Below are 13,073 nucleotides of genomic sequence, written 5' to 3' on the forward strand. Positions count from 1 at the left end.
ATGGCGCAACTTGACTGCGATTTCAGTCATGGACCTCATATCTTTGGGTACCTACAGTAAATAAACGAACCAACCAAAATGCCGTGTAATAAATATTGATAACCAATGATATATCATTTTGAAAGATATCAAAAGACTCACGATTAATTAGTAATGAATTACTATTCTATCAAAACCTTAATTTAAGTTGTAGGAATAAGTTAATTTGTGCCTTAAAGTACTAAATAATAAAACAAAATATGGTTGCGACACCTCAGTTTAATCATTCTACTAGTAAAACCCACAATGAGATACGATAATTAGTAAATATGAATGGAATATAATATTAGTTTGATTAAATATATTATGTAATTCTAATATAACAAAATGTGCGTGTGATTGTTTAAAAATGTCTTATTACTATAGATTATGATGTTATAATGCTTAATTCCACATTAAAAGCCGTCTCGAACTACTTATTACTTGTTAATTGAAATGCTTAATTACGAGAATTACTTGACTAAAGTTGCTCTATTATTAATAAGAATATGAGATTAATAGACATAGACATAAAATGTAATACATCATTGAAGTATTATTGATCGCTCGCATGACCTGGACAGACCTAACCGATCCATCAAAAATAAATAATAAACTAGAGACGCGATGGTGCAATCGGCTTGTTGTTATTGTTGGAGCACGAGTGACACGCGGAACTGAGTCTCCGCCGCGTCTCCGCCAGAGCCTCGTTCGCTAGTCGGCAGGGTGCACCGCGGGCAGGAGAGGTTGACTTTGGCTCAAGAGGTCCAGGATGAGCCACTTACACCCCTAACTAATTGAAGTTTACATACAACCTATCAATACATGTACATAGGCAGCATTGTAACAACTACTCGAGCGGGATCAAATTGATCCTTGACGTTTTTATTTTTATTTAAATAACAAAATTTTATTTTCTTCTTTCAAAATATCTTTTTGTTCAGGATCCAGACCGGGCCGAAACATGAATTCGGTAACGTATTGAATCATATTTCTTGATCGATAATCTATATTGGCCACTGTGATCAGAAGCAGTCTTAGTATCATCCGGGTAGACATTGGTCCTGTAATTTCAGAGTAAGATAGTATTAAAATATTAATCGATCCACGAAAACTCGTAACTGACTAAATAAATAAGTTAAGAAAAAGGAGAAAAAGGCACTGAACTGTTTAGTTTTTGTCAACTTATAAAGTATTTATTTACTAAACTATGTACTCGGGTCTAGATTCTGTTCGTTATTTAGTTTATTTGTTTTATATTATGTACGGAGTAGAAATATGGATATTTCTTGTTCATTATCATTATCATATCTGCTAACAGCAATGATAGTTTCAGGAACAGTTCCCTTACACTCATTATATTTAATTGAATATTTAAGACAATTGCAAAAAAGTAATATAAACTCATTATGAAAGAAATAAGTAAACAATTTACTAACGTATTATATTTTGTTGAGGTCCATACTGTACGCCATATTGTGTGTTCGAAAGGTTGTCTGCAATCATTGTAGCTTCAGAGGATGGGCATCGTCAGGCAGCACAGCAGTTATTGTTTTCTGTAAAATAATCAGCGTAAAGTTAATTTTCAATTGTTCTTAATTTAATTATTTAATGGCTTAAGAAGCACTAGGTACCTTCCATAAGAGCGGTCCGATTGAAACTAAAGGGGCATATCAGTGGACCGTTCTTAGTATGGCGACGGATCAATAGCCACACCCTGGAGGATTCACAAAAGTCGTTTGACACATGCGCATTCCGAATTTTCAACATGTAACAACTTTTCGAGAGTTCTGTTTTGAAATTTTTCAAACAAACAATAGCGTTATGCCTAACTATCTAAATAAATGCTACAGCAAATCGATAAAAGAGTTTCAGTTATCAGACTTTCACAAATCAAAGAAATCAAAATAAAAAAACAAATACGGCTTGATCATGTCTTTTTATGGAACATCTAGTTACTAGCACAAATTAGAAGAGAACTTATCAATAAAACAAATTCACCTGTTTTAGTTTTAATAGAATACCTGCTGGTCTTGAATAATTCAGAATTTGGAAAGCTCAATTTTTTTTCTAAGCGCTGTTTTCTGATTAACTCAGAACAACGCCATCTAGGGACATTTTCCATAAAATTCTTCAAATTGAAAAATACTGGCCACTTTTGAAATATTTTGGTAGAAGCCTATTTAATTTTCTTCTTATCCTTTTTATTTTATGAATATGGTAATCGGATTAATATGATGCTACCAGTGTAATGTTAATAAATATATTATATTTAGTTAAATAAAATACATGTCTACATATTATGATATATAAAAAATTAAATTTATACCTATCGGAATAAGGTGTTGTTGATTTATTTGGGATTATAATCAAATGGGATAAAATTAAACGAATATATATAACATGAGATGAAATGAAATAGTCTCAGTAAAATAGTGGAAATTTCCTTAGACTTCAGTGAGCTTTTAGGAAGAACCTGAGAAATCACATAGCGACTTACTTTAATTTTCTCACATTTGTCCTCTTTCATATATACTAAACGGTTACGGCACCGATGACACTATTCAATGAAAGAGGAAATTTCAACGACACTAGGCATACCTACTCCAAGCTGTATCTACTCAACAGAATAGCTGAGTGATATCAAGGTTATTATTACCCAGACAGGTCTCTTCTGACCACCAAACAACAAGACCAATTGTTGCGAATTCCAGTTAAAAGGCTCCAGTAAGAGCATCAGTTGCTTGTAAGTAACCAAACCGCGGGAAGAAGACTGCACGAAGATAACTTTCATGCTCGTAGACCGCTTGCTTGAGCTCCAGTGAGAAAATTGTGTTATTGAGATTATGGGCGAATATTACAGTGAGCTTGTGAATATTTGCTCTGGGAAGAAAACACTAATCTGTAGTCCTGTTTACTGATGAGCTCCAATTTAGGGTCCATTTTTTTTATTGCCTAGATGAGTGGACGATCCACAGCCCACCTGATGTTAAGTGGTTACTGGAGCCCATAGACATCTACAACGTAATCATGCTTTACGAAGAGCATATTGAGGTCTTAGTCGCGAGAGTCACCTGAAATGCCCTCAGGAAGTCCATTCATAGCACGGTGGGACAAATACAGCTTTGGTGCGAAATCGGGCTTGTCGTAACACAGTTAGAGTCAGAAAGACCACGACTTCTGAAAGATATCGTAACTAGATGCCTAGTACCCCCCTCCATCTAACTAATCTATCCCATTCTACTTCATAGACTTATTGTTTTTCTTCATAATGACAGCTTGCACGTTGTTAAACGCGTTGGTCGATCACCAAACTAGCTCTGACGGACTCGAACTGTATACAGAAGCTGGCAGAATTGCCGGCGCCTGTCTCCTATACTGGATATCGGATCAATGGATTAGTACAAGTCGATTGTCTTCTGTCCATATCTATCAGCCATCGTTGACATAACGGTTGGAATTGACAGTCCGGTTCTGTCAGATTACTCAGATTATAGAAATCCCTTGTACTCTGCTTTACAGACCTAATTTTTTTTCTATTCTTTCAGCCCCCAGACGTCCACTGCTGGACAAAGGCCTACCTCAAACCTCGCCACATATAATATAATATAATTTTAATGTGAATATTTGAGCTTTGAACGTCCTTTCTTGTAGATATTTTTAAGGCCGGCACCAAATTGTAAGTTCCCGTCGCTTTGATCTTAAGATTTGTTTTACAATATTAGGACTGCGGTTTTTTTTTTTTTATTTTTTTTTTTTTTATTGCTTTGGTGGTTGAAAAGACTGAAATCCACTTTAAGCTAAGGAGTCAGTAATAAAACACAACATTACTACTACGACACCTCAGTTTACTTGTTTTAAGATTAAATACACACAAAGATATTGAATAAAATTTATAAGATGAATTAATTTAATTGATTGGAATATAATACTAGAACGATTAAATATGTCATTATATTGTAACTAAATGTACGTGTGACACTGTAATTGAAAACGGTTTACAACTAGAGATTATGGAATAATTCACACCAATAGCAGTATTACGCTAATTTTACCAAAGTACATATTAAATTCTTAATCCTGAGACCTACATGACTAACGTAGCTGCTCCAATATATTATAATTAAATAAGAGATTATAAGACTTAAAACTACGAAGTATCATTGAAGTATTATTCGTCGTTCGCATGACCTGGACAGACCTAACCGATACATAAAAAATAACTAATAAACTAGAGACGTGATCGCGCACTCGGCTTGCTGTTATTGTTGGAGCCCGAGTGACGCGCGGAGCTGAGTCCGCCGCGTCTCCGCCAGAGCCTCGTTCGCTAGTCGGCAGGGTGCGCCGCGGGCAGGAGAGGTTGACTTTGGCTCAGGAGGTCTAGGAAGAGCCACTTACACCCCTAACTAAACGAAGTTCATATAAAAATCTACAAGTAAGTATGCATTATTTTGAAACATTGAGTTGGTCATAAAACTATGCCACTAGTACCGCAAATTATTTAGGACGGATATTTTGGCAACGATTCCTACGGTGACAAATAAAAAGCCAGCACCGGTTCACTTGTAGTAGAACGTCTAGTGAGCCCGTACGGGTAGGATGTGTTCAGATTCGAAGGTCGGGACAGCCTCAGACATCATGTCTCAGGGTGGATAGCGGAAGACGAGAGGGCTCCTGTACCCGTTTAGTACTAGAAGGGTACTAGAAGGGTATGCAATGAAAAATCTGGTGTTAGAGTGACCAAAGGATGAAACGTATTTTTTTAAACCGATAGTTGACAGCTAAAAATCTACGGAATGGAATGTTGGTAGACGTAGATAAGCAAAAGATTCGATCTAAAGTGAAAAACGTCATTCAAAACCGGTGTGTTGCTACAACGGCCTAAATGCACGTACTAATTAACATTAGGGAATCGTTGCTTTTGGTAATTCATGTTTTTCTTGATTTCGGCCACCGGTCCTGCAGATTGGACAAGGATTTGAATCTGGGATAATTTTTTTTCATTTCAAATCACAATTTATCATGACACCCATCTGCCGGTCATGAAACCTGTGAAAAAAAACTTAATAAAAATAATGCCATTGTATACTTAATACTCGCGTATATAGTTAGTTATACAATGACGTGTATTCATTGTAGACAGTATCTTACCTATACGTAACTGGACATTAGAACGGACCTCACAAAATCTGCAACAGAAAAATTGGACAATTGATAGCTGAAAAATCGTTGAATATTCTTTAATAAATATTTAAGTGTAATTAATTTAGAGACACTCCCGTGCCGCCGTGAAACAGTAATGCGCTTCGGCTTGAAGGGCGGGGCAGCCGTTGTACTGTAAAAATTGAGACCTTCGAACTATTATCTCAAGGCAGCATTTACGTTGTAGATGTCTATGGACTCCGATAATCACTTTAAACTGTTTTTTTTCCATGGTGCTCGGTTTCAATAAAATCTGAAGAGTGGAATTTGGAATGAGAGAAAACAACCGGCCTATTCTGATTTTAGATCTAATACAGTAATTTCTTTGACAAAACAAAACAAAAGGAACATTAAATGTAAATAAATTTAAAACTTAAAAAAAATATAAATCTCATGGTCGAACTTCAATTATTGGGCGAAAACTAGTTATTAAAAATACACTCACTTCTTTTGTATACATCCATCGTAGGAGCTGAAAACATTGTCTGCAATACTTTTGTCTTCAGAATGCAAGAATGTCGACTAAGCGTCGATAAAACTCGGTCGGTAGGCGAGACTCGTAATTTTCTGCTACTTCTTTGCTTGTAATTTTATTACTGTAATTACAATATATAAAAAAAAAATAGTATTAGCTTATTGCCTTGTTTATAAATAAAATACTGCACCTTTTCTAAGAGCTATAAAATTGAAACTGAAGTACGTGTCGGTGAGCGCCATGGATCAATAATAAACTTGCCACACCCTAGAAAATTTATAAAAAGTCATTGACGCATGCGCACAAGTAACTTTGACTTTGTAAGCAAAATAAATGTATATAATTGAGAGATTATATATTTTAATTCATTTTTAATAAGTATGTAGCAATATTATTTTTTATTAAACAAAATATCCAGCTTCAATCTCAAACCTAGGTACTTATAATTCAAAAAATGGTAACACTGTTTATATAAAACGACTAGCGCGCCACCTATTGTAGTACCAACTATGACTGCTCAAGGTTTTCGCTCAATCGAAGAAAAATTCTGGAATGTATATAACACTTTAAAAAAATAGATTATGTGGAAATATTGCATGTATGTAGAGTGGGTATAAACCTATTAGTTTTAAGCAGCATTTAAATCCGCATTGTTGGACTGTGAATACAAGTACCCCGGCAACCCCAATGAGAAGTCAAAATTTTCAACCAATTTTAAGTAAAAAACAAACAACGGATGATGATGGGTATTATTTAGGATACCCAGTCTCGATCTATTTAAGACATAGTTTAGACATTTTTTAGCTATCAGACGAGAAAAGATAGGATTTTTATCGTCGTTCATAAATAAAGGCAATATTAGATATCGCTGATAATGTTTTAATAAGAGTGTTCAATAAAAAGTGATAATGTGTATGACGCAATGTTATTTTATTTTTCGACGTATATCCACTTTGTATATATTTTTTCTAAATCTAAAAATCCCTCTAAAAAAAATCTTCCTGATTCCTTAAAAAACGTGTACCGCGGCGACTACTGCGTCATCTGCAAATTTCAGGCCCCTGAGATGTTCCTTTTACTGCGGAAATAGTAGCTAGGGGCGTAATCTTGGTAAAACAAAACAACTTTAATGAGTTTGCCACCCCGTTGCTTTAGTAGTATTTCCTCATGCAACTTTCTTATTTGTCCTACATACAAAGTCCCCATAATAGTGGCTTCATGACAAAGTTATTCTATCATTGCCACCCTTTGTCTGTCCTGGGAAAAACTGCCCATGATTTTACTTATTCGAATCCTTATATTTATATACCTAATATAAGGCCTTATATTTCTTCGGAGTTGGAGATGACAGTCTCTTCCAAGTCATGGGGTGATTTTTCGTATCTGGGTCATAATGGCGACGACATTTTTGTCCTTAGTTATGAATCTAGCAAATCAGTCAATTTAAGAACACGTTCCGACACGACGCTAACATCATCATCATCATCAAGAGCCCACAGTCGTCCACTGCCGGACACAGGCCTCTCCCAATCCACCCTACTGAGCCCGGTCTATGGCTCTCCTCATTCATTTTTTGCCGGCCACCGTTCGGAGGTCATCGCACCACTCAGCCAGGGGGAGTCCCACGTTACGTCTTCCGCTGCGTGGTCTCCACTCGAGAACCCGTCTGCTCCAGCGATGGGCAGTGCCCCTTTAGCTTGCTGACTCTTTGAGCTATGTTGATTGATGACTTTAGTTCTCTGTCGAACAACCACATGCCGGATTTTATCCTTCAGAGAAACTCCGAGCATGGCTCTTTGCATGGCTCGCATTATCCCTATTTACTAAATACCCCTCGTAGGTAGATGTTTAGGTGCACTTCCTTCTGGAGTGTCTTCGTTAAAGCAGATGATACTAAGCCTCACATCCATTTTCTTTGAAATTGGAGACAACCGACCAAAATAGCTTGGAACGTCGAAATTGTTCCGGGAGGAAATTTTGCAGAATTGAGCGTTCCCATTTCCATATGAACTAGGTGCATAGCCGGCGAGTACTGTTCAAAATCGAGTTTAGTTTTATAAAGCCTAAACGCTATCTCTTGGTGGGTGTTTAACATGTATTTATTTAACGCATGTATAAGTACTTAATTAAACTTTTTTATTTCAGTATCTGGTTTCAAACTCTAGTTTCGGATCAGATGATCAGATTGTCACGTGATCTATTTTATTATTTATGTTAATGAGTAATGAATAAAGCCTTGACAAAATTAAAGTTGTATTAAAAAAAGCGTCAAAGTCGCCTTGTTCATCTCCTTCGATCTTCACGCAGGACTGACAAATCTCTAATCTTGAAAATATAACGTAGGCGTTCATATACAGATACATAAAACAAACAAAAAAAGCTATTTCTGAGTTTTAGTATAGTGATTGGTTAATTAATTATTTTTAAATTTACCACGCTATTCTATTTATTTGCAAAGTCAAGTGACCTAAGATGGCATCACCGTAGATAACTCCTGAATCTATAAAGTTCAAATAAAATTGGTTATTTTATATTATACTTTCATTTATTTTAGTAAATACATAAAAGCTGTGATAGCGACTTGGCTATGTTCGTGCCATTGCTGATTTGTGGTCAGCATCAGCGACTACACAACATCCATCATTATGCTATCCTCTTACTTTCTTCAAAGTTAATAAAATCATTAATTTATTGAGAAAAATATTATGAATATATTGAATATATTTCAGACCACGTATTCCTCACCAAAGGGTAAAATTAGAGTAGATACGAGTGCAATCGCTCAATACTTGCAACGGGCAATGACCTAAAGCGTGTCTGGATTCTGCGCACTAACTTTTTACTATTTACGAAGTATTCTAGATATAACGTATATCTCATAGATGGGTTTAACTCTAGGCTACCCAGCTTCAGGGAACATGACGCCATTTTGTGTTTTCATACAAAATGGCGTCTGCCGCCGATGTCATCGATTATTATCTATTCCAGACTTTTCTAGAATTTTAGTTTGGTTACATGTTCTTAATTACCCATTCACGATAGTTAAAATAGGAATATTGTACTTTATATTATTTTATTGTTAATTTTTACCCACTCTTTCACTTGGGTAAATGTAGAAAAAATTCATACCTTTTTTTTCTGGATAAAGAATTTTCTTTTCTGGTCTACTAAAACGCGTATGCTAAATTTCATAATAATCCATGACTACCATTAAAACGTGAAAGCGTAACAAACAAACAAAGTTATTTTCGCCATACAGTATTGTAATAAGTCTTAGCAATGTGAGATATCTACTATAATTCTTATATTGATTATTATTTTTTATATTATGACATTATAATTGTAATTCGGTTGTTTTTCATTATTGCCAAAGAGAAAACGAAATTTCAGCTTTCGTTAATTATAACATGCACGCGTGTAACAAAAGTAACTAGATGTGCCGGTCAATTGTTTCGTGCTTTGCTAGGGTATAGTGTGGGCGGTGTAGCGAACGAGAGGAGCGAGCTTAAGGCCTACAAGTATTGTTGATCGAAGCTGACAAGATTTTAAATGTTAGAGTCAATCCAAAAACAATCTTAGCAATGAATTCGAAGGCTGAATCATATAGTTAGTATAACAGCCGCATTGTGAATAAAGAACTATTTATTTATTTAAGTTTTCCAACAAAATAAATTATTAAACACAATACAATTATTTTTATTACTGAAATGGTTCTTAGCCCTCAATTACAGGAAAACACAGAATTATAATCTTCTTCTTTGTCTCCACCTTATCCCACTAGGTGGGTTCGGCACAGCGATTTTTTCTATTCCATTCTCCTCTATTAGCCGTCATCTCAACACAGAATTATAATGATCAGAACGTAATACGTAAATATTAATATTTTAAGTTAAGCTTTGTCAATTATTTAGTCGTGTGTTTAGAAGTTAGTTATCGTTTAGAAGTCATCATGGCCTAAAGTATAAGACGCCCGCTGCAATCGTATCAAGTGATGCATCGGTGTTCTTTTTTCCCCTCTAGCTATTCGCAGTAGTCTAAGAGGCTATTCCAGCTACGCCCGGACGGGTAGGTGAGCTCACGGGCTCAACCTGAGAGAATTTGCTAACATTAGCCCTAGCAAGAGCAGTGCTTCGCGGAATCTACTACCGGATCGGAATCGCGATCCACTGAGAAGATCAGGCGAGAAACTCAGTGGGCTGTGTTAGCTGTGGTCTGGGTTAGTTCGCTCGTCGAACTATTCGTCGTAATCGACGAGTTCGACGAGGACAGTGACTAGTGCTTGAGAGGCCTAAAAGCACCGAGAGTGAATCCAGGGGATTCGGTGCCGCTTTGTCTTTGTCGCGTTCAGACGCTTAAAGAAGCGCCAGAACGCTACTTCGATACTTACGTATCGGTACTTGATTTAGGTCGTCGTGAAGATCTACATTCACATAACACGGTGTTCCGACGGCTATCCGCAGAAACGGGATAGGATGACCTGGAGACAGTTAATTTGTGTACGTATACAAGTTTTGTAGAGTGCCACCTTGTTATGAAGGGACAATTTACTTCGCTTGCAGATCATGGGGTAGAGTTGACCGAGTAGGAACGCGACTCGGTGGCGTATTGACTTAATGTGGGGCCAGAATGACATCTCCCTGTCGAGGGTGTCGAGATCCGCCTAAGCACTTAGTCTTCGAAGCCCACGGTAACGGCTGGCCAAAGATTTTTATGGAGTTACCGCACCTAATTGGTGACGAGACACTAGCAGTAGTATCGAAAGGGCAATTGGTGTTCGAACCCCGCATGCAGGTACCAATTTTTCTGATGAAATTCGTTCTTGTTAATTTTTCACGATTGAAGGAATAACATCGTGTAATAAAAATGAAACCCGCAAAAATATAATTTGTGTAATTACTGGTGACATCGTGTGACTTGTGAGTCCGCACGGGTAGGTTACCCACACGGGTAAGCTTCGGTTTGAAAGGGTGGGCACCCGTTTTACTGTAAAAACGGAGACCTAAGAACTCATGTCTCGAGGTGGGTTGCGGCATTTACGTCGTAGATGTCTATTAGCTCCGGTAACCACTTAACACCAGATGGGCCGTGAGGTTGTCCACCCACATGACCCAAAATTTCAGTAATGTCAAGTTCGGAGCCTACGGAGGTATATAATTCTACATAAAATTTAGTTTAAACCTTGAAATCAGATAAGACTACCATACCTCACTTTCTTATCCGAGATGGAGACATGAGTCACGGCCACCGCATTATCCATAAACAATATAAAGCAACTGCCGCACAAACCTTGGGACTACACTTGAGGCTATTCCTTCAAAATGGGAGACACGAGGATTATGCGGCAGCATCAGTCAAGTTGTTTCTACCACCAGCATTCACAAAGTTCCTATGAGCGAAAACTGTCATTGTAAGCTGACAGAATTTAGACATTCTAGATTTTACCTTCGTGTAAGTTTTTATTCCCGTAACGAGCGCTAGGAAAGTTTTAAACTTATTTAATTATCATATTTCTGTGTTCGTATCTTCGAGAGAGATTGGAATTCTAATGTTAGTAATGTGGTTTTTGCGCATGGTTTCTGCCCTTATCATTTTGTAAGAGACCCGTGTATTGATCCGTTGTAACGCGTAAGCTACCAACTTACTTTTAGGGATTCACGTCAGAACAGTGTAGATCCCCCTCGTTTTAAGTTGCCACCGTGGTATACGTACTGATTGTGAGTATTTTTTTTTATTTTTTTTATTCTAAGCTTACATAAAAATATATATTTTGTGAAAGCTTTATCTGTGCGATACGGAATGCATTTTTTGCTTATTAAGCTATTGAATTATATTGAATTATGATAACGGGTATGCATATACTCACTCGCTGGCGATTTTTATTGTTAATAATTTTTAACACGGAAGCGCATCGTAGCGTATGCGTAGCGTGCCATGGATTTTTTAATTAATGCTATAGGTGCTATAACTAATACGTGTGCGAATATAAAACGTGCGAAGCTCAAACCAAGCCCTAGCCAGACGAAAATATCGATCGAAAGGAAGGAACGTCCTGCGATTGCAAATTTGCGAAGTGCATTAAGTTTTCCTAGCTAAGCGTTTTCAGCTTTATCATATAATATTAAGAGCTGTTTTCGCTCGTCAACCTTAGTCTGACAAACATGAAAAGATTTAAATTTGCAGATGTAATAAACATTTTGTTTTTTCGTAATATAAGCGCTATTATTGTGGTGTCCATATCATTTAGCGCTGAAAGTAAGACATGAGTATCGATAATAAGTAAGCTATGAATTTACTTTCAAGAATTTATACCAGAACTCTATTAGTAATCGAAACTTTGGCTTGGTAATTATTATGTATGAATAATTTCTCACTGCATTCGGGTCCGCATCTTGCGATTTTTTTATATATTTATTACAACCTCGAAAAGACCTCCTTAGACAGTACCACGCTTATAATTAATAATAATTATTAATAACAACTATTCTAGACATATATCATGGCGCGGCATATTAAATAAATTCATCAATTTTTACATAAAATGTTGTGACTATGCGCAAAATCCAAGTAGACCCAGACTAAAATATCGAGCGGCTGCTCGCCACCCCTTTGCAACCGCCGCCATCACGCCATCGCTTGGTGAACAAATATTTTAGATGTAGTGTAGTATTTATCTATATTATTATGTACATTGTATATGGCGTATTAATAATATAAATACATTTTGAAGAAAAAAACTTGTACATATCATTGCATGTAAATAAATTTATTTAGTGCAATTTGCAAATTATCTCGTTTATTTTTACACTTAATTGAAATAGTTCAGATATCGGTTAAAAAGTAATAGCATAGTGATTTATAATTTACCTAACTAAATATGCTAAGCCCTTTCTATAAGTTATATTTTATTATGTTGTTTGAAACTGAAGTAATCTTTTAAATGATATATGCGAAATTTTTGTACGGAATCAACTTCTTTCCATTACATTTGGCATAGTAGACTATTTTATACTACACAATATAATATGCGTATAATATAATATGTGATACATGTGAAACGAATGACGCACAATTTAATATTTCCTAAGCGCATCGGCCGTTAATGCGATTTCCAGTAATTTCTCTGAACTTTTACACTAAATAAAAGAATATTCATAAATTGCGAACAAGTTCTGCATAGCGCTTGTGTTTCTTAAAATTACTTGTAAATTATTCACGTCTGATTATTTAAAAGATACAAGCAAATTTAAATTCGGTTTTGATTCAGTGACTATGTGATAGATCATTCGAAATCCAGTAGGTATATAAATAATAATTATTATTAGTTAGTGAATATTGTATATAAGTATATTGTAAGGCCATGCAAGCAATCCCTGACGGA

The 13,073-nt window shown here is 36.1% G+C and overlaps 2 long non-coding RNA genes across 2 annotated transcripts; both read right to left on the reverse strand.

Annotated features, from left to right (window-relative positions):
* Window positions 1-240: 240 nt before the first annotated feature.
* Window positions 241-1,839, reverse strand: LOC134198861 (uncharacterized). Its single transcript, XR_009973113.1, has 3 exons — window positions 1,653-1,839; window positions 1,458-1,574; window positions 241-1,082 (listed from the first exon to the last, which is right to left on the reverse strand). It is a non-coding gene; the product is annotated as an uncharacterized LOC134198861 (long non-coding RNA).
* Window positions 1,840-3,845: 2,006 nt separating this feature from the next.
* Window positions 3,846-5,948, reverse strand: LOC110385818 (uncharacterized). Its single transcript, XR_002431067.3, has 3 exons — window positions 5,666-5,948; window positions 5,170-5,207; window positions 3,846-5,067 (listed from the first exon to the last, which is right to left on the reverse strand). It is a non-coding gene; the product is annotated as an uncharacterized LOC110385818 (long non-coding RNA).
* Between the last annotated feature and the right edge of the window lie 7,125 nt (window positions 5,949-13,073).

The sequence above is a fragment of the Bombyx mori genome, chromosome 1 (assembly GCF_030269925.1).
Source record: "Bombyx mori chromosome 1, ASM3026992v2".
NCBI lineage: Eukaryota > Metazoa > Arthropoda > Insecta > Lepidoptera > Bombycidae > Bombyx > Bombyx mori.